General features: G+C 41.9%; 1 long non-coding RNA gene across 1 annotated transcript; it reads right to left on the bottom strand.

Annotated features, from left to right (window-relative positions):
- Positions 1 to 1,923: 1,923 nt before the first annotated feature.
- LOC309531734 lies at positions 1,924 to 10,020 on the bottom strand. The gene is made up of 3 exons (XR_014219400.1): positions 9,067 to 10,020; positions 3,631 to 4,098; positions 1,924 to 2,694 (listed from the first exon to the last, which is right to left on the bottom strand). It is a non-coding gene; the product is annotated as an uncharacterized lncRNA (long non-coding RNA).
- Between the last annotated feature and the right edge of the window lie 10,884 nt (positions 10,021 to 20,904).

The following is a 20,904-nucleotide window of genomic DNA, read 5'->3' as shown; positions in this document are numbered from 1 at the left end:
CAAGATGCTCCGTGAGAGGCTGTAGATGTTTCTTCCCCAGAGGTGTGGCTCACCTGCTGCTGCCTTTGCCTGTCTCTATGGAAATCATTTGATGTCTTTCTGGTGCCTTTGAAATTGCAGCTGAAAACCCCTTTCTTGTCAATGGAGCTTCCACAGGGAAGCATCTTAGCCAATGGTGCCCTATAGCTTTAACTTCTGCTCTGTGCCATAAAAGTTAGCTTCTCTGTGGCTGGAGTTAGAATTTTATTGTGTACATTTCTTATCACAACTTTGCAATAATTGCTTTGCATTTTAATATGGGCGAAGATAAGGTACCTGTGGCTACTTGCAATTAACTTAATTGATATCTTGCATTTTCAATTATTTACAATACCGATTGTCTGCAGTTACTTAAATCCACTGCCTCCTCCTCTTTTTTCATTTCATGTGTGGGGTGAGAGTTTGCAATGAGCCTTCAGGAGTTCTTTATGCTTCAATGAAATATACCTATAATTTTCCTTTTTTAAAACTTTTAGATATATATAAAAAATGAAAGTCAAACTAGACGAATGTAGCATGTGATAAATTGCTATACTTTTCATTACTAAGGAATGTGTGCTATTTTCTCCACTATATATTTAGCTGGTTTTGGCTTTGAACTTTTGCACTTCAATCAAAGTGTAATTTTGAAGAGAATTGTTTCTTATCTTTTAAAGGTAGCTCAGCTAAGATTCTTTTCCACTAGAACTAAATACATAAAATTGTATGTCAGGGCCTTGCTGGGCTGCCCTCTCTGAAAAGCCCCTATCACTCAATAGCCTAACCTAGAGGGAATGGCATCTCCTGCAGTGGGGGAAGGAAGTCAGAGGAACAGAGGTAACCCACCCTTATATCACACTGGCAGCTGCTGAAATATCCGTTAAGAAGAACTAAGCCTATTCAAGGCAAGAGAAGAAAATTTCAAGGGCATCAGACTAGGCAGGATAGCACCACTGCAACTTCCCTCAAGTCTGGCAGAGCAGTCCAGAACCTTTTGAGCGATGGGTGCAAATGTGCATTCAACCCTACTGGGTTCATTTCACTTCCCACTTGCCACCACCTGCAGAGTGACACCAGCATTGTCACTACCAGAACTCCCCCTTCTGGCTGCAAACAGGCAGGCGAGGAAAAGTGACACTGGTGGGATCACCAGAGACACCAACCACAGGAAAGCCCCCAAATGGCCAGTGTTTTATGACCCAAGTCTTACCATCAGTGCCAACTGGAATAAAATTCATGCAAGCCTTGCCCCGCAGAATTGATCACAAGACAGAATGCATGTGCATTATTTAAATGGCAATGCTCATCAACTCTTTTTTTATTGGGGGGGCTCTCAAAAAGGAGTTGGATCCTACCAAAACATGAACACAAAATGGCAGGAAGTAGGTAGCCTTCACAGACACCAGCACAGAAAGCACTCCATATCATCTCAAATACAGCTGCTAGTTGTCAGTTCCAGAGCACTGAGTTGATGGCCTGAGAAGTGTTCTGGAGCTATCATGCTGCTGCCGCTCTACCACTCTCACCCTGATTTAAGTGAGTGGTGGCCCTGGCTAGCCAGGTGGAAATGGCCGCAGGTGGGTTGAAGGCCGAGAAAAGCCCTTTCTCCAACCCCACGTTCATCCTATCAGTTCCCTGCAGTCATCATGTTTGAGATGACAGCTCAGCTGAGCCCAGGGTGAGAGAGAGGTTGTCCCCCCTGCACCCCCTGCCCTACACCCCCCCAACAGCAACTGGACTCTATCTGGAGCACAATCAGTCTTCCTAGATACGTCACCTCACCAGGATAGATTATTCAAATCGGTACCAAGGGAGTAGATGTAGAGAACATGTTGTGTCATGAATAAAGTTATTACATATTCTGGTGGTGGTGGTTGTTCATAATTTTAATTTATTACCCATCCTTCACCCTCAGGTTCCAATTCAAAATACAACATGAAAAACCATATAGAAAACAGACAATTATTTAAAAATGCTATCACAAAAAACAGAATGGATCCTGAAAAGATATAGAAAACTGGTTGCTGCCACAGATATCTTCCTTCTTCTGCCCCATCCAGGTAGCATAACCACTGTTCCTTTAACTTTGAACTTGCAAACTATGCTTCCAACAGTGTCTCTCGGAACATTCAGTGCCCTCACTATTTTTTTGTATCCTGCTCCTTGTTTGTGAAGGGCAATGATCTCTTCTCTTACCTTCTCGGACCATTCTCTTGACTTAACCATATTTCTAACATTTCTAATTTTGACACTCAGCAAACCCCTGGCCAGTTCAGGTATTTCATTGTTGCAGCTCAAGCGCAACTATTGAAGCCCTTGATTAGTTGCACCAGGTATGCTTGAGACAACACTTGTGGAATCTGTGCTGTTGTGAGGAATTCTATTCAGCGGGCTGAATAACAGTGAGACTAGGGAAGCCAGTATAAGTTGCATTTTCAGCTGAATTTGGGGGAACCACTTGAAGCATCCATTATGTTGAGCTATTTCAATTGTTTTTGTTTTGTTTGCTCATTGCAAACAGCTGACAGTCTGTAAATTTTGATAATAAGCCTGATTTGCTATAGGGGTTTAATAATTTCGATTGCAACTGTCTATCCCAGGTCTCAAAGGCCATGATAAGGAAGTGCGTCTTCAGCATTTGCCGAAAACTGTAAAAGAAAGACTCCAGGCACAGTTCTGTGGGGCAGAAGTTCTATAATTTAGGAGCTGCCACAGAGGTCACCATCCCCTGAGCTTTGGAGGATGGGGGAACTACCAAGAGAGCCCCCTCTGCTAATCCTAACACCTGAGAGGATCTGTAGGAATGTCTTTCAGATAGCTGGGGACTGAGTCATTTTAAGGATTTAAACACCCATGTGAGTACAGTAGTACCTCAGGTTAAGTACTTCATTCATTCTGGAGGTCCGTTCTTAACCTGAAACTGTTCTTAACCTGAAGCACCATTTTAGCTAATGGGGCCTCCTGCTGCTGCCGCACCGCCGAAGCCCAATTTCTGTACTCATCCTGAAGCAAAGTTCTTAACCTGAAGCACTATTTCTGGGTTAGCGGAGTGTGTAACCTGAAGCATATGTAACCTGAAGCGTATGTAACCCGAGGTACCACTGTACCTTGAATTGAGCTCAGAAACAAACCAACGCAGCTGTTTTAAAACAGGGATTATATGGGGTCCAAATTGTTGTGAGAAGTTTGGCATCAAAATGAACCACAGCTAGTAATCTGGCCACTGCCTTTTGGACCAATTGAAGTTTCCATGTCATCTTCAAGTGTAGCCCCATGCAGAGCACATAACAATGATGCAGTCTGGAAGGTACCAGAGCATGGAGTGCAGTAGCCAAGTCATTTCTGTCCAACAAGGGGACTTAGCTGGAAAAGGCACTCGAGCTACCATGGCCACCTGAGCCTTCATTGGCAGTGTTGAAGCCAGGAGCACCTTCAAGCTGCACCCATGCTCCTTCCAGGGAAGCACAACCCTGTCTAGGACAGGCCATCTCCCAGATGTGAGAGTGCAGGATATATAAGACCTTTGTTATGTCTAATCCCACCTATTGATGTCTGTTCTCTTCATTTTCTCACTGCTACCTAGGACCACCCAGCCCAAAAGATCTTACTTACACTGTGAAGTTTCAGGCATATTGCTTTCAGTTTTGCAAGATCTGAGGTTTGGTTTGAAGGTCTCATAAGACTGCGGGAGAAAGGCATGGCCCACACTTATATTTAGCTCCAGGCAGGGCAATCAGGCAGGCAAATCTACCCCCACACTTGAATGAAGGAGCAGACTGGCTGTTGGCTCTTTCAGTGAGTCAGGAAGGTATTTTGGTGTCATCCCTGACTGGCCATATGGCTGGCATGTTTTTCACATCCTGTGAGATGTTCCGTCTTTTGGGTTTCCCTTTAACTGTGATACGTCAACTGACTGACTGTGGCCATTTTGTTCATGTCTTGCTTCCTTCTTGTGTCGTGTCTTTTTGCCAGAAGGTAGACAGCGGGAAATACCAGTAGCAGCATAAGTATGGGAAGGTGCCCAGAAACATCACCTTGGCTGACAAAGGTGCTAGCAGGACACTCGCAAGTCTGGAAGAACTGGAACAAGACTGTGTTGGCTTTTTGCAGTATAGTAACGCTGCAGAGAGCTTGCTGGGGAGATCATGCATTAAAAAGAAAGGACTCAAAAAGTACTTAAAGGGTTTAATAAGAAAAACAAAAACTCCATTTACACTAAATACATCAACAAACCAACATGACCCAACCACCAACCCATCCCCCAGGGTAATGGGAGAGCTAGGTGCTGCTCCTTATATACTCTACCCAAATGCTGACACGCCTTAATCAAATACAACTCAGCAGCACCTGCTACGTTTCACAGCTGTAAAGCTGGGTCTCGTTATCTTGCTCTGGCCCTTGCTCTGGCCCCTTAAAGACATACACATGGAGTGGAACAATGATGAACCTTTACATTTAAAGAAACCATTCAACATTTCCCCTGCGGTTCATCATTGTGGAACAAAAACATAAAGCATACTTTGTACATGTCTTTCATGTGTAACCTTTGGAAGTGCTTTTGTAAAAATGTCTGCAATTTGATTGTCACCTGGAACATATTTAAATACAACCATTTCATCCTCAATTAGTTTCTTTACAAATTCTAAACGTAATCTTAAGACTCTAGTGCGCTGCATATTGGTCTCTGAACACAGGATAGCAAGTCCACTCTGGGAATCAAGGTAAACTTTTACTGGTAGTGTTACTTGCATCTGTAGGTCTGCAAATACTTGCAGATACCATTCTACATCACGAGTGGCCTGAACGCATGCACATAATTCACTCTCTGTTGTGGAGAGACAAATAATGGTTTGTGTCTGGGACTTCCATTCAAATGGACAACCGTTATAACAAAACACCATACCAGACACCCCCCTGCAATTATTTTGTTCCACTGCATGAGATGCATCGCAGAAAATTTCAAAACCTTTGTCAATACTGGATGTAAACTGCAACCTATAATGTTCGGTATGTTTAAGGTACATTACCACTCTCTTAAGAGCAGAGAAACATTGTGTAGTGGGCTTTTCCACAAATTTTGCCAGAAAGTGAAAGGCATAAGTTATATCTGGTCTTGAGATTCTTTGAATGAAATTTAGCTTGCCTATAGCAGAACGATACAAAGTTTTGTTAGGAAATGGCTTATCTTCACCTGTAAAGGTGAAACCACACACCATAGGCGTTTCCTTCCCATTTGCATTTTCTAAACATAGCATTTCAACTAGATCATCAATTTTTGCAGTTTGATGAACCAGAAAAGATCCATTTTTGCCTTTCTCAATTTGCATGGATAAGTAATTTTTAGCTATGCCTAATTCCACTACATCAAATTTCTTCTGTAACTGTGAAACTACCTGTTCATATTGCTGTTTGGTTTTTGTAGAAATTAACACGTCATCTACATACACACATATTTTTGTTACAGAGTTTGCCCTTTCCTTTATAAACACACAATTGTCTGCCTTTCCTTGTGAAAAACCAATATCTAGCAATTCTTTTGCTAAAGTTTGGTGCCAGTTCCTTCCACTTTGGTGCAGACCATAAAGGGATTTATTTAATTTGCATACCAAACCCTCAGCAGCGTCTATGCCTTCAGGGACACGCATAAAAATTTGTTCTTTTAAATCTGCAAACAAATATGCAGTTTTAATATCTAGGTGATAAACAGAGTGTCCACGTTGTGATGCATCTTTTAACAAAAGCTTAACTGTTTCATATTTTACACTTGGTGAATAGCACAAATCATAATCTTCGCCTGGAATTTGTTGAAAACCCTTAGCAACTAATCTTGCCTTGTACCTTACAACTTCATTTTTATCATTCATTTTAACTCTATAAACCCATTTTGAATCAATGAGTCTCATATCTGAGGTTTGTGGTACAAGAGACCAAGTGTTATGCTCATTTAAAGAAGCTATCTCAGAGTTCATAGCTTTATACCAATTTGCAGCTTGGTGCTTAGGTAAATTCTGAACATCACTGTAGCTTTTGGGCTCAAAAACCGCCTTATTGGCATACACAGTATTAAAATGTTCATCTGCAAAACGCTGTGGCTTCTGTCTCTTTCTATCTGAACGTCTCAGTCCGGAAGGAGAGTCAGACTCCTCAGACTTAATGGGACTAAATGAACTACTAGTTTCAGGTTGTAAATCATCATTGTCAGACTGAAGAGGTGCCTGTAGGCTAAGCTCACGGTCAGAAAACTCAAGAGAATCTAACCTCCCCTCAGGTGCCTGTGACTTTAAATCCTCAAACAAATTATCAGATTCAACAGGCTTTTTGTCTTTCCCCATTAATTCAGAAGCACCATTTTCTCCTGCTGCTGCTGCTGCTGCTTCTTCCTCTTCTTCCTCAGTATCATTTATACCATCAGTATCTTGGAAAACAGCAACTCCATTCCAATTTACAGTTTGTATCATGCTTCTGGTAATATGAAATTTGCCAGTTGCTGGTATGTAAATTCTGTACGCCCCCTGCTGGTAGCCCATTAATTTTCCCTGAACACTACGTTCACCCAATTTCTGCTTAGCAGGATAATGCATAATTACATCTGAACCCCAAATACGTAGGTATTTCAGATTAGGGCGTTTTTTAAACAACTTCTCATAGGGGGTGACATCTAAACCAGAATGATAACTGCGATTTCTAACATAACAAAAGGCATTGAGTGCTTCAGCCCAAAAGACTTTGGGCAGATTAGCATCGTGCAGATAAGTTTTAACCCCTGCCTGCAAGTCACGCTGCACAACTTCAACAAGCCCATTTTGCCAGGGACTTCGGGGGCAAGATAACTCATGAGTAGTCCCCTGCGCTTCCAGGAATTTCTCAAAATCCTCAGAAACAAATTCCCCACCCCGGTCAGAAAACAGGTTCTTAATAGGTTTGCTAAAGTGCGTTTTTACCCAGTTGCAAAAAACCTTGTACTTCTCAAATGCTTGAGACTTCTCAGCTATTGCATAAGTCCAACAATATCTACTATACTGGTCTATGAGGGTAAGCCAGTACTTAGAACCTCCTAATGATGGTGGGAGTGGCCCAACTAAATCACAATGTACACGCTCAAATGGCTCAGTTACTTTCCTATCTGAGCACCTACCCTTGCGTGCAACCTTAATCTTATTCTTGCAACAGGATAGACACTGCATAAAGAATTTACATGGTTTTAAGTTGAGGCCATTGACAATATTCTGTGTCTTAATTACATCAGCAAAATTCAGGTGTCCCAGAATTCTGTGCGCCATGTGGACACACCCAGAATGTGGTCTTACATTCCTCAACCCCTGGCTTGACTGTGCTGCTCTGCAATTTATAGGCGATTGTGAGTAGGTGCAAAAATACAGTGTATATAAACCATCAGATTCCTGGGCATACAATAGACGTTTGTTCCCCTCGAAAAACTCACACATTGACTTTAAGAAACGCACAGTTATGCCTTGATGAGCAAAACACCTTACTGATAATAAATTGTCCATTGAGGGGCAGTAAATGCAGTTCGCTATTGTAATGTTTAAAGAGTCAAGTTTAACAGTACCCCTGCCAAGTGACTGCAGGACTTGTGAATTGGCTAAATGTACATTACCAATTTCCTCTTCGAAAGAAATAAACAAGCTTCGATCATTGCAAACGTGCTGCGATGCTCCTGAGTCGATAACAAAAGACTTCCACTTGGCATCTTTAATTCTTTTACGATCTTTAGTCCGAGCGTGAAAAGCTCGCGGCTCGTTTCTGTGCCTACTATACGATGTCGGCTGCTGGGCTGACGACCGTGACTGATGAACAGAAACAGGCTTGGGAGTACTTTGCTTTCTTTTGGCTCTGCAGTCCTTTGCAAAATGTCCTTGCTTATTGCAGAACCAACAACGCTTTGCAGCTTTAAATGCAGTTGTATCACCACAGGTTTGCATATGGTGTTCCTCATTCTTTCTGGAAACAGGAGTGCTTATGGCACAAGCCTCCCTTCTATCCAACTCGCCCATTAATCTTGCCGTTACCCCTTCCACAGTTAATTGTGCTGGCGGAACGGCAGATATCTGGCTAGCTATACCATCAAAGTCCTCATTAAGGGAGCACAGGATGATAAAAACATACTGAATATCAGGTACCTGCATGTCCCTTTGAATTAATTCGCCGCGTATCGCCTCCAGACGTCTCAAGTGTTCTGCCAAATCACCACCAGGCTGCAACTTCGTCTGGTACAACTGCTTGAAAAATGTCAATGCAGACGCTGACTCTTTTCTAACATGCACTGCTGCAAGACTGTCCCACATTTCTTTGGCAGTTTTCTTATTTCTTATATAGACTACTTGCTGGTCGCTGACTGCCAAATTAATTATTGCCCTGGCTTTTGCATCTCCTTTCGACCAAGCATTAGTCACAGGGTCAGGAGGGTCATCAGTTACATAGGTCCATACTTCTCTAGAGGTCAAAAGCGCCTCCACCCGAAAAGACCATAAACTATAGTTCTCATCTGTCAGCTGTGGGAAGACCAGAGCCTTCTCAGCTTCAGGAACCCGGTCAACCATTCTGGAACTCTTCCAGACCCACAGAACTACGCTAACAGGAGAAGGAGTTTTCAAACCTTTCTCAGAGTCCAAAAATATGCAGTCATCCACTCAGCAGCTGGGCCCATAACCAAAGATGTTGGCTTTTTGCAGTATAGTAACGCTGCAGAGAGCTTGCTGGGGAGATCATGCATTAAAAAGAAAGGACTCAAAAAGTACTTAAAGGGTTTAATAAGAAAAACAAAAACTCCATTTACACTAAATACATCAACAAACCAACATGACCCAACCACCAACCCATCCCCCAGGGTAATGGGAGAGCTAGGTGCTGCTCCTTATATACTCTACCCAAATGCTGACACGCCTTAATCAAATACAACTCAGCAGCACCTGCTACGTTTCACAGCTGTAAAGCTGGGTCTCGTTATCTTGCTCTGGCCCTTGCTCTGGCCCCTTAAAGACATACACATGGAGTGGAACAATGATGAACCTTTACATTTAAAGAAACCATTCAACAGACTGAAGGTGGCCCAACGTGATAAAATCTACCTAGCAAGAAGTTATGTTTTCCTGCTATGTGAACCTGTAACTTACAATTGCAGTTTCTAGAGGGAGCCAAGTCATGCCAGCAGGCCATCTCAGTTAGTTGTCCAGGCCAGCTGTGGGACTAATCCATGAAGAGCTAGCATCCCACGCAGTCTCTCATCATATCTGCCTTGAAGTTTAAAATATTGTAGTCCTCGTTCAACCCACTTACTTGTGTCTTGCCTCTTTATTTCTGGCTCTGGGTGCTGTGCACTTTTTACCAGCTAGCCTGAAGACAGCAGTCTATTTATTTCAGAACACTGCAGATGTACTCCAAGAGATAAGCCATCTGTCAGCTATGACAGGCCACATGAAAATGTATTAAGAATAAAATGGGCTTTAATTTTTTTTCCTTGACTAAATATTGACATCTATCATTACTAAATGCACTTTTAATAGCCCAGGACTTTTCTTGCCATCCAGTAATCTCATTGATTTTTGCTATGCGCCTTAAACCAAATTAGAAAGCAGAAGTCCAGGAACTTGTTAAAGAAGGCAGGAAATATTTCTTCTGGCTGAAGGTGCACTGAATATTCTCTAGGTTTGGCATTCACTTTCAAATTAGCATATTTGAAGCAGTCAGTTAAATTACAGGCGGGGGGCGGGGGGATTATTCACCTTGTTTTTATGTTTTTTAGCACCCTTTAGATTTTCTGTTTCTGCTTCATGGCATCACTTTCCTTCCTTTTCTTTGCTTTCATTGCTCTTGGCCTCATTGCCCAGAGAGCTGTTTAATCCTATTGTCTGTGAAGTCGCTTGGGATTTTGTCCATGAGTGTCTATTACAACATCAACCAGATGTAGCATCTGTCATGACAAATATATTTACATGATGTCATCAGCCTAGTCACATGGGTGACCTCAGCCCATTGGATCAAATGGCATCACAGCAAGTCAGTTCTGAGCATCAGCAACTGCCCATGGCTGACTCTGAGACAATCTGTCAAGGTGGAGAGAAGACACTTAACTGACATAATCAACTCTAAACTATTATATAAACCTGCTTAATTTTACACTGTATCATTTACATTGTACATGCATGGAATGCTTCTTAGGGTGGGGATATATGGGAATTGTTTCTTATAAGTACTTTCAGACACTGAAAAATTAAGTTTTTAAAAAATAGCAAAGAAGAAACAGAAAAAGTGGTGCAGAGAAGTCTAACGAATGCATGCTTACATGCTGAAAGGGGGGAATAGCTTTTTTGATTATACACAAAAAGAAAACTGGCATGAGGTAAGACTTCACTCAGCCTTATCTGTGATCAAAGGAGGGGAAATCTACCAAAATTTAAGTTATGGCAAAGCATATGAAAGCACAGAGAGATTGTATAGGCTGTGAAGTCCTCCTTTTGCTTCCTAATTACTGGTGTTACACTTGTAATAGCAGCATCTGTGCACACTCAACACTCCTTCTGGATTAATGAATTTTAATTGATGGCATTTTGCATGGCTCTTGGTGGAACACCCCGCCCCCACTTGTAGAGGTGGCTGTGACCTTCTGCTCCCGTTTCCTAAGCGAGTGGCTTGTCTTCTGGGGATCTCATAAGGTCAGGTGGTCAACAGGAGGTGAAGAATGCTTGGACCTGCTGACCACCAATATTTTTTCAGCTGAGAGGAAGCCAGATTGCTAAACAGCTTAGTGTTTCCCTCCTCCTTTCCACCCAAATGTTTTATGCTCTGGGTTTAATGATGGCCTTTTTTTTTGCGAAATGTTTCCTTAGACCTGAAAGGAAGGCATCATCAGACAAGGCATTTCTTTTGAGGCTTTCTGATTGGTCATTTTGAATCTAGCCTCTTCCTGAGGTTTTTCAAATTATTTTTCTTTAAATGTGATGTGTAATTATTTCAGGTCCTCTCAGGAGCCCCTTTATACCAGTGAAAAAAATGGCACCTGAGTACAAAAGAGCTAAGGAACATGATTGCGTATACAAGGGAGTGAAAGAAAATTGGTGTGTCTGGATGAAATTCTTTTTAGTTCTATAAATGTGTTAGATTTTTATTCAGAAAAAGGAAAGGGGGCAGGGAGAACAATATTTTTTCTATGCCCACTCACTTCTGTAGATGTGATGACGAGACAGTGCGATGAGAAAAAGTACATAGCTTTATAGAGAAGCTTGCATTGATGATACTCTCTGCCCTTTTACTAGGGATTTAATAGGAAGAAAATAATTTGCAAATGCAACAGCAGTAGTGCTTTAGATTACTGGAAGAAAGTCCCCAATCTGGAAAACCATAGCTCTTAAAACACCCAATACATCAGACGCAGCACACTTCATAGAAATGATGCTGCACTCAGTGTCTGGTTTATAGGCAGACAGGAAATTGGCCACCCCCTGCCGGCTAATTAACAAAGCAGCTTTGTCATTAGTTTTAAAGACAGCCACTTGCCTGCTTCCCTGCCTGTCTGCCCACCCAAAGGGAGCAATCACCAAGTTCTAATGAGAATGTGTTAATTGTGAGTGATGTCTCAGACTTGTAATAGTCTGCGGTCTTGTATCATTAAAACATACACACACACACACACACACACACACACACACAAGTGTACCTTGCCTCAAAGCAGCAACCCAGCAAGCTTTTTAAAGGAAGACTAAAGGAATGGTTTCAACAGAATCAAGGCATATCCTTGCTTGCTAGTCAACTCATTGGCAATATGTGTAGCTCCTATGCATTGTTTTTTATCTATTAGTAGCAGTGGTAGTTATCCTAGTTGTCATTCAATTTCTACCCCAAACACTATAAAACAGCTTCTACTCCACAACCACAGCAGGCGCTGTAACTCTCCAACAGGTTGACTTCACCCCCAAAGGCATATGCCTTAATTGATTCCCAAGACAGACAGGTGTCAGCAATACCCTTCCAATACTCTTCCATGTGGCCAACATGTTTTCACCTATTTTCCCCCCTGGGGATGCCAACTCTGTCTTTGTCTCCATCAAAGGTGAGTGTGAGATCTTCTCTACCTGCTATATCTTCACTCCGCCAGCAAAAAGATGCCCTGTCTGACATGGTGATTTCGTGGCAATTCAAAAACAAAATCACATGGTGGCCACAGCTAGGCAAGTTAAGGGACAGTGAGGGCAAAAGAGGTTGGGAAAAGGCAAAGAAGCAGCAATTTGGCAATTTGACAAAATGAGCCTTTTTGAAGTTAGCTCAGAAGGGCATAGTATGCTAATTGCTAGGAGAATGTTGAATTAAGTGAATATTTTGTGCAGCCGTTTTGGCTGATGGGCATTTGTGTACTTTGCAATGCTTTTCATTTCAAAAAAATTAAAGCATTGCTTTTTGTCCTGGACCAGAAGGCCTTTTCTTTTCGGTCCAAGAGTCTGACTTGAAATGTCAGAGATTTAGTATTCTTTTAAAGGTCTCTAGAAGAAAGGCTAAAAGATCAATGTGTGGGAACAAAACCAAGGGGCAGGCTACCTTTTGTGCCACATGAATGCTTTAGCAATTAAGTCCATCCACAGACATCGTGGCCGCAGACCAGAAATTGTCATCTGCAGAATCCTATAATGGGAGACCTGAGTGGGAGATGTATTCATGCCCTGGCTCTCAGCATGTGGATCTGTTGACGCCAGAGTCTGCGTCTCACTCCTGAACCCTCTGCCACCAAACTCCAAACAGGATCTGAGAACCTTCCCCCAAATAATCTCCACTGCCTAAAAAACCCAGTGGCTGCATTAAAAGGTACCAGTACTCCATTGGCAGGGCAGATTGCAGCTTCCTTGCGCTCTTGCCCCTTCCCTTTCTTCCTCAAACCACACCCCTCCTCCCTCAGGGCCCCACACCTATAAAGGGATAGAAATCTTGACCAAAATGGCAACCCCTTTTTGCCAGAGGAAAATATATATACATTTGAATTTGTTAGGGGTAAATCTACTTATTTTGTATGCCTCACCTCAGCTCCAAAGGATTCATTATAGTATACTAATGCTATTTATAGGCAGATTATGTTAATAGACTGAATTTTCTATAGATTGCACAAACTATTGAGAAACTATTCTCAGTTTTGCCTGTTTCTGTTTACTCAGTTCTCCACTTCAGTGTTTTCACGGTCAAAAAATGTGTATGTTAGGTGATAGAATCCATCCTTTACTGTCATCTCCAAATATCTTTGGGTGGGGGAGGTACTTTGAATAAACATAACTTACTTCAGTTCTCCACAAGGATTTTCAGCTTCACCTGCTGTGCTGAGATATTAGAAGGTAATCTAGGACTGGCCTAACAATACCTTATTATCATGTTGAACCAAATAGAAAAGCACTAATGTAAGCCAAAGACAGAATAGCAAATGAAAGGCTGCCCTATTAAAGTAAATACTGTTTTTTAAAAAATAAATTCAATTTCTCAAAAAAAGCCTTTCATAATCATTTAACTGTAGTTCATCTCTACATTAAGCAAGTGTGCATATCGTGTACAAAAATGGCACAGGAAGGTCCACATTGTAGAGCTTATAAGGTAATAAGGTTGTCACATACATGACCCATATAAATAGACACAGCAAAATCAATCAGAAAAAAAATCAAAGAAGAGGAATCATCTTTGATATGGCATGCATATTCAACACAGTACATGTGGAGATGTAATGCTGTGAGCACTGTTAAAAAGGAGCTTTGAATGAAAGGTTGAAAGCATGCAGTCCTACCATAGGGCATTGCAGCCTGTCCTGCCCCACAGTGCTCTTGTGGTTACAAAATGAGGAGGGGGAGGACCATTCATGCCACAGGGAGTACCTTGGAGGTATACAGAAAATGCACATTTCAAAAGTACAACCGTCAGAATCAACGTTACTCCCTCTCCTGTCATTGGAAACTTAGTCTAGAAATGTGTTGCCCCCTCCATTGTTTCAACATATCCAGAAAAAGTTCATTTCTCTTAATTTCTTCGCCTCAAAGTGAATTCCTGTCAGAGGTGGAACTTCACCTGCAGTCTTATAAACTTTCTCATTTAACTCAATGAGACTTAATTCTGAGTAGGTGTTTGTAGGATTGCACTTCTGCACGATATATTTCAGAGGTGGCATTCCTGTCCATCAATGTTACACTAACAACTAACAAACAAATTTTGTGTAACATAGCCTAATATGGGCAGGAGTGGGTTTATGCCGCAATGTTCACTGCCATATATGTCTACTCTGACATAAGCCCCACTGAATTCCACAGGGCTTATTCCCTGACCCTGGTTAGTATGTACAGGATTGCAGCCTAAATTGGCTGCTCTTAAGGTGCCAAGGAGTATTTTTAAGGGGGGAAGAATATCTTCACCCCACCCTACCCTTCTTTTCAACAGTGTGGAGCAAGGGTATTAAGTGGGCTGGGATCTGGGAGAGAAGCTTACTGAGTGACCTTGGGCTGGTCACTGTCTCTGAGCATAACTTGCCTCACAGGGCTACTGCTCATAGAAACTGGGGGTGGGAAGAAACCTGGTCTCCTTGGAGGAAAGCTGAGAGCTAGCAAACAGAAGCCCCACCCAGATTGAGGCTACACTCCTACCTATGTTACCCAGGAGTAAGCCTCATTGACTACAATGCGGCCTACTTCTGAGTAAGCACGCACAGGATTGGACAATAATGGGGAAGTTTCCAGTTGGGTGATTGTTTTTGAGGATGGGGAATAAATATAGCAAACAAGAAATAAAAAAAGACTCATTGCTGCCTGCAGCATAAGCAAGTGCCCCCCTATATACCCCACAATCCCTCCCTCACCCACCCTATCCCACTTCCATCCTGCTCCATTTTTCTTAGCTGCTGCTTCTCCCCAATCCCAACTATGTGAGGTAAAGGGTGAGGGAGGAGGGAAGAAGCATAAAAGATCCCAGCTGACCTGCCAGCTCCTCAACACCGCAGAGAGAAGGGAGTCTGTCTTGCATAGCTATTGCCTTATCTTGCTGATATGTATCACAATGGATCAGGGCATCTGGATCTGCCCCCCTGATCCACCACGTGCCATCCTTCACTGAGCTCTATCTTGTCCAATCAGAATCCCTCTTTCAGCTTCTAGCCTCTGTCCCTTAAGTCTCAGAACCTTGACAAGCTGAGGTGCGGTGGAGCATTAAGCATCAACAATCAACAAAATAAACTGTTTTATTATTCCTTTCCCCCATTTTATAAGCCAGGTGTCTGGATCACATTTTTATTGTCACAGTAGTCTCCAGAAGTGAATGGCTGACCCCATTCAGCTGCCTAGAGTTCACTGCCCCTATCTAAATACATACTCTGTAACTACACTGCAATGTAACTGCTCACCTATTTGCACAACTAGCTCTTTGGAGAGAAAATATGTGGTCATTAGGAATGAGAATAGATGGACACACCATGGATCCATCCATTGCCAATTCATATTTGTACCTGAAATTTCCCCTTTCCTATTAGACCATTGTGTGCTCAACTTCACGTTCTGCCTCAGACTGCTTGTCTTTGAAAGAGGGTTGCATGAAGAGCAATTGATGAAGCACTGAACAAAAATGAAGAAAGAGAGCTCTTGAAATCACTCATTGATTTTTAACTATTCATTTCCTTTGGTTTCAAGGCTACAAAAATGTGTGGCATTGTAAAAGCCACAACTGCTTTACATTTTGAATTGCAAAAATTCACTTAGAGGCTGAAAAGGTTTGATTTCTTAATTTCACATATTCAAAAACTGAATAGAAATACCCTGGTGCACACTCTCAAGCAATTGTGGCTGCTGGGTCGAGAAAAGAAAGGATAAAAAGACAGTTACAAATACATTTAGAATGTATTATGTATTCATTTGTACATCAGTACCACAAAGTTATCAATCTCAATTGTAAATCTCTTTAGGGCAGGAAAATAATTACTCAAGTCACTAGCATCAAAAGTGATTTGCTCAAGTAACAACAGTGCAAACAAAACTAAATCAATAGCAGTTTGTGGTACATTTGCTTAATGAGAATTAAATAATAGTCCATACTGAATCTGGGGTGCAGGATGAGAGTCTGCTTTAGTCACCTCTACTATGTCTCATATTTTGTTTCGGGGGGCGGGGACGACTATTAACTCTAAGGCTGTTGTGGAGGGTTCCAAATTTGATCAGAGCAGTAAAACCACTCCCCCTTTTTCATTGCCACAAATGGTGAGAGACCCAGCTATGGCTCCCACACACAACTACCCTTTTCTCCTTGGTCATGTTTGAATGTGTGTGTGTGTGTGTGTGTGTGTGTGTGTGTGTGTTTGTGTGTGTGTCTTCAAAGACCTTTTATCCATTATAAGTAGTAATATCATTCATTAGGTACCTATAAATGTTTTATGTGCTGCACAGATCTAAGAACATCTCATGTTCTTGTTTCTAGATTGCCTTATAAAATATTATTTCCTAAAAAGCTCAAGTCCATGAGAGTTTGGCTGAGCAAACATATTGATTTCTTCCTGCAAGGAAGTACTTTAGTATGCCATTAAACCATGTTTATATGGTGCAATAAATAAATAAATAAATAAGTTGGGATTGTTTGTTTTTAACAGAGAGTAATAGATCACTATGCTGTCCATGGCAGAGAAGAATAACTAGCTTGGAGCACTCCTAAAGCAACATTAATACTGACCTCCAGATGACAACCCAATGATCACAGAATCAAAGAATTGTAGAATTGAAAGGGCCTCTTAGTCCAACCCCTGAAATGTAGGAATCTCAACAAAGCATCTACGACAGATGGTCATCCAACCTCTGCTTTAAAACATCCAGTGAAAGAGAGTCCACCACCTTCCAAGGGAGTCCATTTCACTGTCAAACAGCTCTTGCCATCAGAAAGTTCTTCCTGATGTTTAATTGGATTCTCCTTCCTTGTAACTTTAAGTCTGGTTCGGGTCCTCTCCCCAGAGCAAGAAAAAACAAGCTTTCTCCCTCTTCCATGCAATAGCCCTTTAGTGAATTGAAGATGGCTGTCATATCTCCTCTCAATGTCCTCTTTTGCTGGCTAAACATACCCAGCTCCCTCAACCATTCCTCATAAGATCCTTGATCGTCTTGGTTGCTTTCCTCTGCACATATTCCAGCTTGTCAATATCCTTCTTAAATTGTGGTGCCTAGAACAGGAAACAAGACTCCAAGGCAGAATAAAGTGGTACTATGACTTCCATTGACTGGGACACTATACTTCTGTTAATGCAGTCTAGAATAGCATTCACTTTTTTTGCTGCTGCTGCATCACACTATGGACTCACATTAAGCTTGTAGTCTACTAAGACCCATGGATCCTTTCCACATGTACTACTGGCAAGCCAGGAGTCTCCTGCCTTATATTTGTAAGGCTGGTTCTTCCTGCCTAAGTGTAGAACCTGAAATTTGTCCCTATTGAATTTTATCTTGTTAGTTTGGGCTCAATACTACAATCTGTTAAGGTAATCTTGAAACCCAGTTTGGTGTCATCTGCATCCATTCCATCATCCAAGTTGTTTATAAAGATATTGAACAACAATGAGCCCAGGAAAGAATGTCACTTGTCACTTGTTTTCCAGGATGATGAGGAACCATTAGTGAGCACTCTCTGGAATCGGTCAGTCAAGCAGCCACAAATCCACCTAGCAGTTACCTCATTCAGCCCATGTTTTTCCAATTCCTCCACAAGGAATTTCATAGAATCATAGAGTTGGAAGAGACCACAAGGGCCATCGAGTCCAACCCCCTGCCAAGCAGGAAACACCATCAGTGCACTCCTGACATATGGTTGTCAAGCCTCTGCTTAAAGACCTCCAAAGTAGGAGACTCCACCACACTCCTTGGCAGCAAATTCCACTGTCAAACAGCTCTTACTGTCAGGAAGTTCTTCCTAATGTTTAGGTGGAATCTTCTTTCTTGTAGTTTGGATCCATTGCTCCGTGTCCGCTTCTCTGGAGCAGCAGAAAACAACCTTTCTCCCTCCTCTGTGTGACATCCTTTTATATATTTGAACATGGCTATCATATCACCCCTTAACCTCCTCTTCTCCAGGCTAAACATGCCCAGCTCCCTTAGCCGTTCCTCATAAGGCATCGTTTCCAGGCCTTTGACCATTTTGGTTGCCCTCCTCTGGACACGTCCCAGTTTGTCAGTGTCCTTCTTGAATTGTGGTGCCCAGAACTGGACACAGTACTCCAGGTGAGGTCTGACCAGAGCAGAATACAGTGGCACTATTACTTCCCTTGATCTAGATGCTATACTCCTATTGATGCAGCCCAGAATTGCATTGGCTTTTTTAGCTGCCGCGTCACACTGTTGGCTCATGTCAAGTTTGTGGTCAACCAAGACTCCTAGATACTTTTCACATGTACTGCTCTCAAGCCAGGTGTCGCCCATCTTGTATTTGTGCCTCTCATTTTTTTTGCCCAAGTGCAATACTTTACATTTCTCCCTGTTAAAGTTCATCTTGTTTGTTTTGGCCCAGTTCTCTAATCTGTCAAGGTCGTTTTGAAGTGTGATCCTGTCCTCTGGGGTGTTAGCCACCCCTCCCAGTTTGGTGTCATCTGCAAATTTGATCAGGATGCCCTTGAGTCCATCATCCAAGTCGTTGATAAAGATGTTGAATAAGACCGGGCCCAAGACAGAACCCTGTGGCACCCCACTAGTCACTCTTCTTCAGGATGAAGAAGAACCATTGATGAGCACCCTTTGGGTTCGGTCAGTCAGCCAGTTACAAATCCACTGAGTGGTAACATAGTCAAGACCGCATTTTACCAGCTTCTTTACAAGAATATCATGGGGCACCTTGTCAAATGCCTTGCTGAAATCAAGGTAGGCTACATCCACTTCATCTACCAGGCTTGTAATTCTGTCAAAAAACGAGATCAGGTTAGTCTGGCATGACTTATTTTTCAGAAATCCATGCTGACTATTGGTGATCATAGCATTCCTTTCTAGGTGCTCACAGACTGTTTGCTTAATGATCTGCTCCAGAATCTTCCCTGGTATTGATGTCAGACTTACTGGGCGGTAATTATTTGGGTCCTCTCTTTTCCCCTTTTTGAAAATAGGGACAACATTTGCCCTCCTCCAGTCTGCCGGGACTTCACCTGTTCTCCAGGAATTCTCAAAGATGACTGCCAGTGGTTCTGAGATCACATCTGCCAGTTCTTTTAATACTCTTGGATGCAGTTCATCTGGCCCTGGAGACTTGAATACATCTAAACTAGCCAAGTATTCTTGTACTATCTCCTTAGTTATTCTGCGCTGTGTTTCCTTTGCTGAATCATTTGCTCCAAATTCTTCAGGTCGGGCATTGTTTTCTTTATCGGAGAAGACTGAGGCAAAGAAGGCATTGAGGAGTTCAGCCCTTTCTGTGTCCCCTGTTTGCATTTCACCATCTTCTCCTCTGACTCCTCTCCTCCTCTCCCAAGGATTTCATGGGGAACAATGACAAAACCCTTACTGAAATCAATATACACCACATCTACAGCATTCCCCTGATCCACCAAGCTCATTTCAAAAGAAATGAGATTCATCTGTCATGCCTTGTTTTTGAGACACACATGCTTGATCTTGGTAATCACAACATAATTTTCTAAGTGCTTAGAGACTGACCATTTAATTATCTGTTCTAGGACCTTTCCTAGTATTGACGTCAAACTGGGTGGTTGGCAGTTAATGTGGTCTTCTCTCTGCCACATTTTTGAACATTTGCCTGCCTCCAATCTACAGGGACCTCAGCTGTTCTCCAAGAATTCTCAAAGATTACAGACAGAGGTTTCTGAGATTAATGGGATTTTTGAGGAATTCAGTATTTGAGAATCCCTATACAAAATGTCCTGCTTCTTATTCCTTGGGCAGATTGGAACTTGCCAGAGTTCACTCTTTTCTGACCCAGTACTTGGCAGTTTAAAAGTAGTGAAACAAATATTTAAATACTGTTTAGAGATAGAAGACATAATTAAATATTATTTTGAGAGGGCATTTTTTAAAATTTGCAGATTAATACAGAAACAGAACACAATCATGGATAAAAACATGAAAAGAGTTAAAAGCAAGCACATTCTCTGCTCAGCCACAATCTAATGTCAATGTAATGTAAGAGTGAAAAAACCCAGGCAACTGATCCCGCTCTCCTGCAAATTTCTTAAGAAATTTATGCCTCTCACACCCAAATTTCATTAGGATTTCTACTCACACACACACAAACACACTCCACACACCATTAATGGTTGAATGGTTAAATGAAAGTCAAAATATTGGCCCAACACTCAGCAAAACTAAATGAGAAAGAAATAAAATATTCAGATTAAGTTATACTAACATTATGCTGGTGCACACTGGTCACTGTCTTGGTAGTACAATAAAATGGCCTGGTTATGTCAGGATTGATGTGATCTGTATCAGAGCAGTGACATAATCTGGGTTGTTATTGTCAGCTTGATCACAAACAAAGTAGATAATACATTTCATTGAATTGACTTTTATTAATGTAGATGCATGTAAACCTATTGTTTGTCAGATAAAAGTATGTGCAATTCATGCTGTCTGTGTAATTATCATTCACATCTCTCTTTATTCAGACTACAGAATGTTCTTCCCTAATATTCTTCAGTGGCTCCCCAGACCTTTCTGCATTCAGAAACTCCTCATTCTCAATGCTTTTACACTCACCAGAATGTTGCTCCAGCCCTATTTCTCTGCACTGACTTTCCATGATACTCATGCATGACCTTCACTCTCTCAACTCTGCCAAACTCACCTATCCAAAAAGTTCTTGCTTCATTAATTGACTCTGCCCATTTGCTCCTGCTCGCCCTTATGCCTGGACTCTTTTCCAGAATGCCTGTTGACAATTTTCTGTCTC

This window comes from Podarcis vaucheri, assembly GCF_965113315.1.
Source record: "Podarcis vaucheri genome assembly, chromosome: 4".
Taxonomy (NCBI): domain Eukaryota; kingdom Metazoa; phylum Chordata; class Lepidosauria; order Squamata; family Lacertidae; genus Podarcis; species Podarcis vaucheri.
This window is presented reverse-complemented; position numbering and strand designations above follow the sequence as displayed.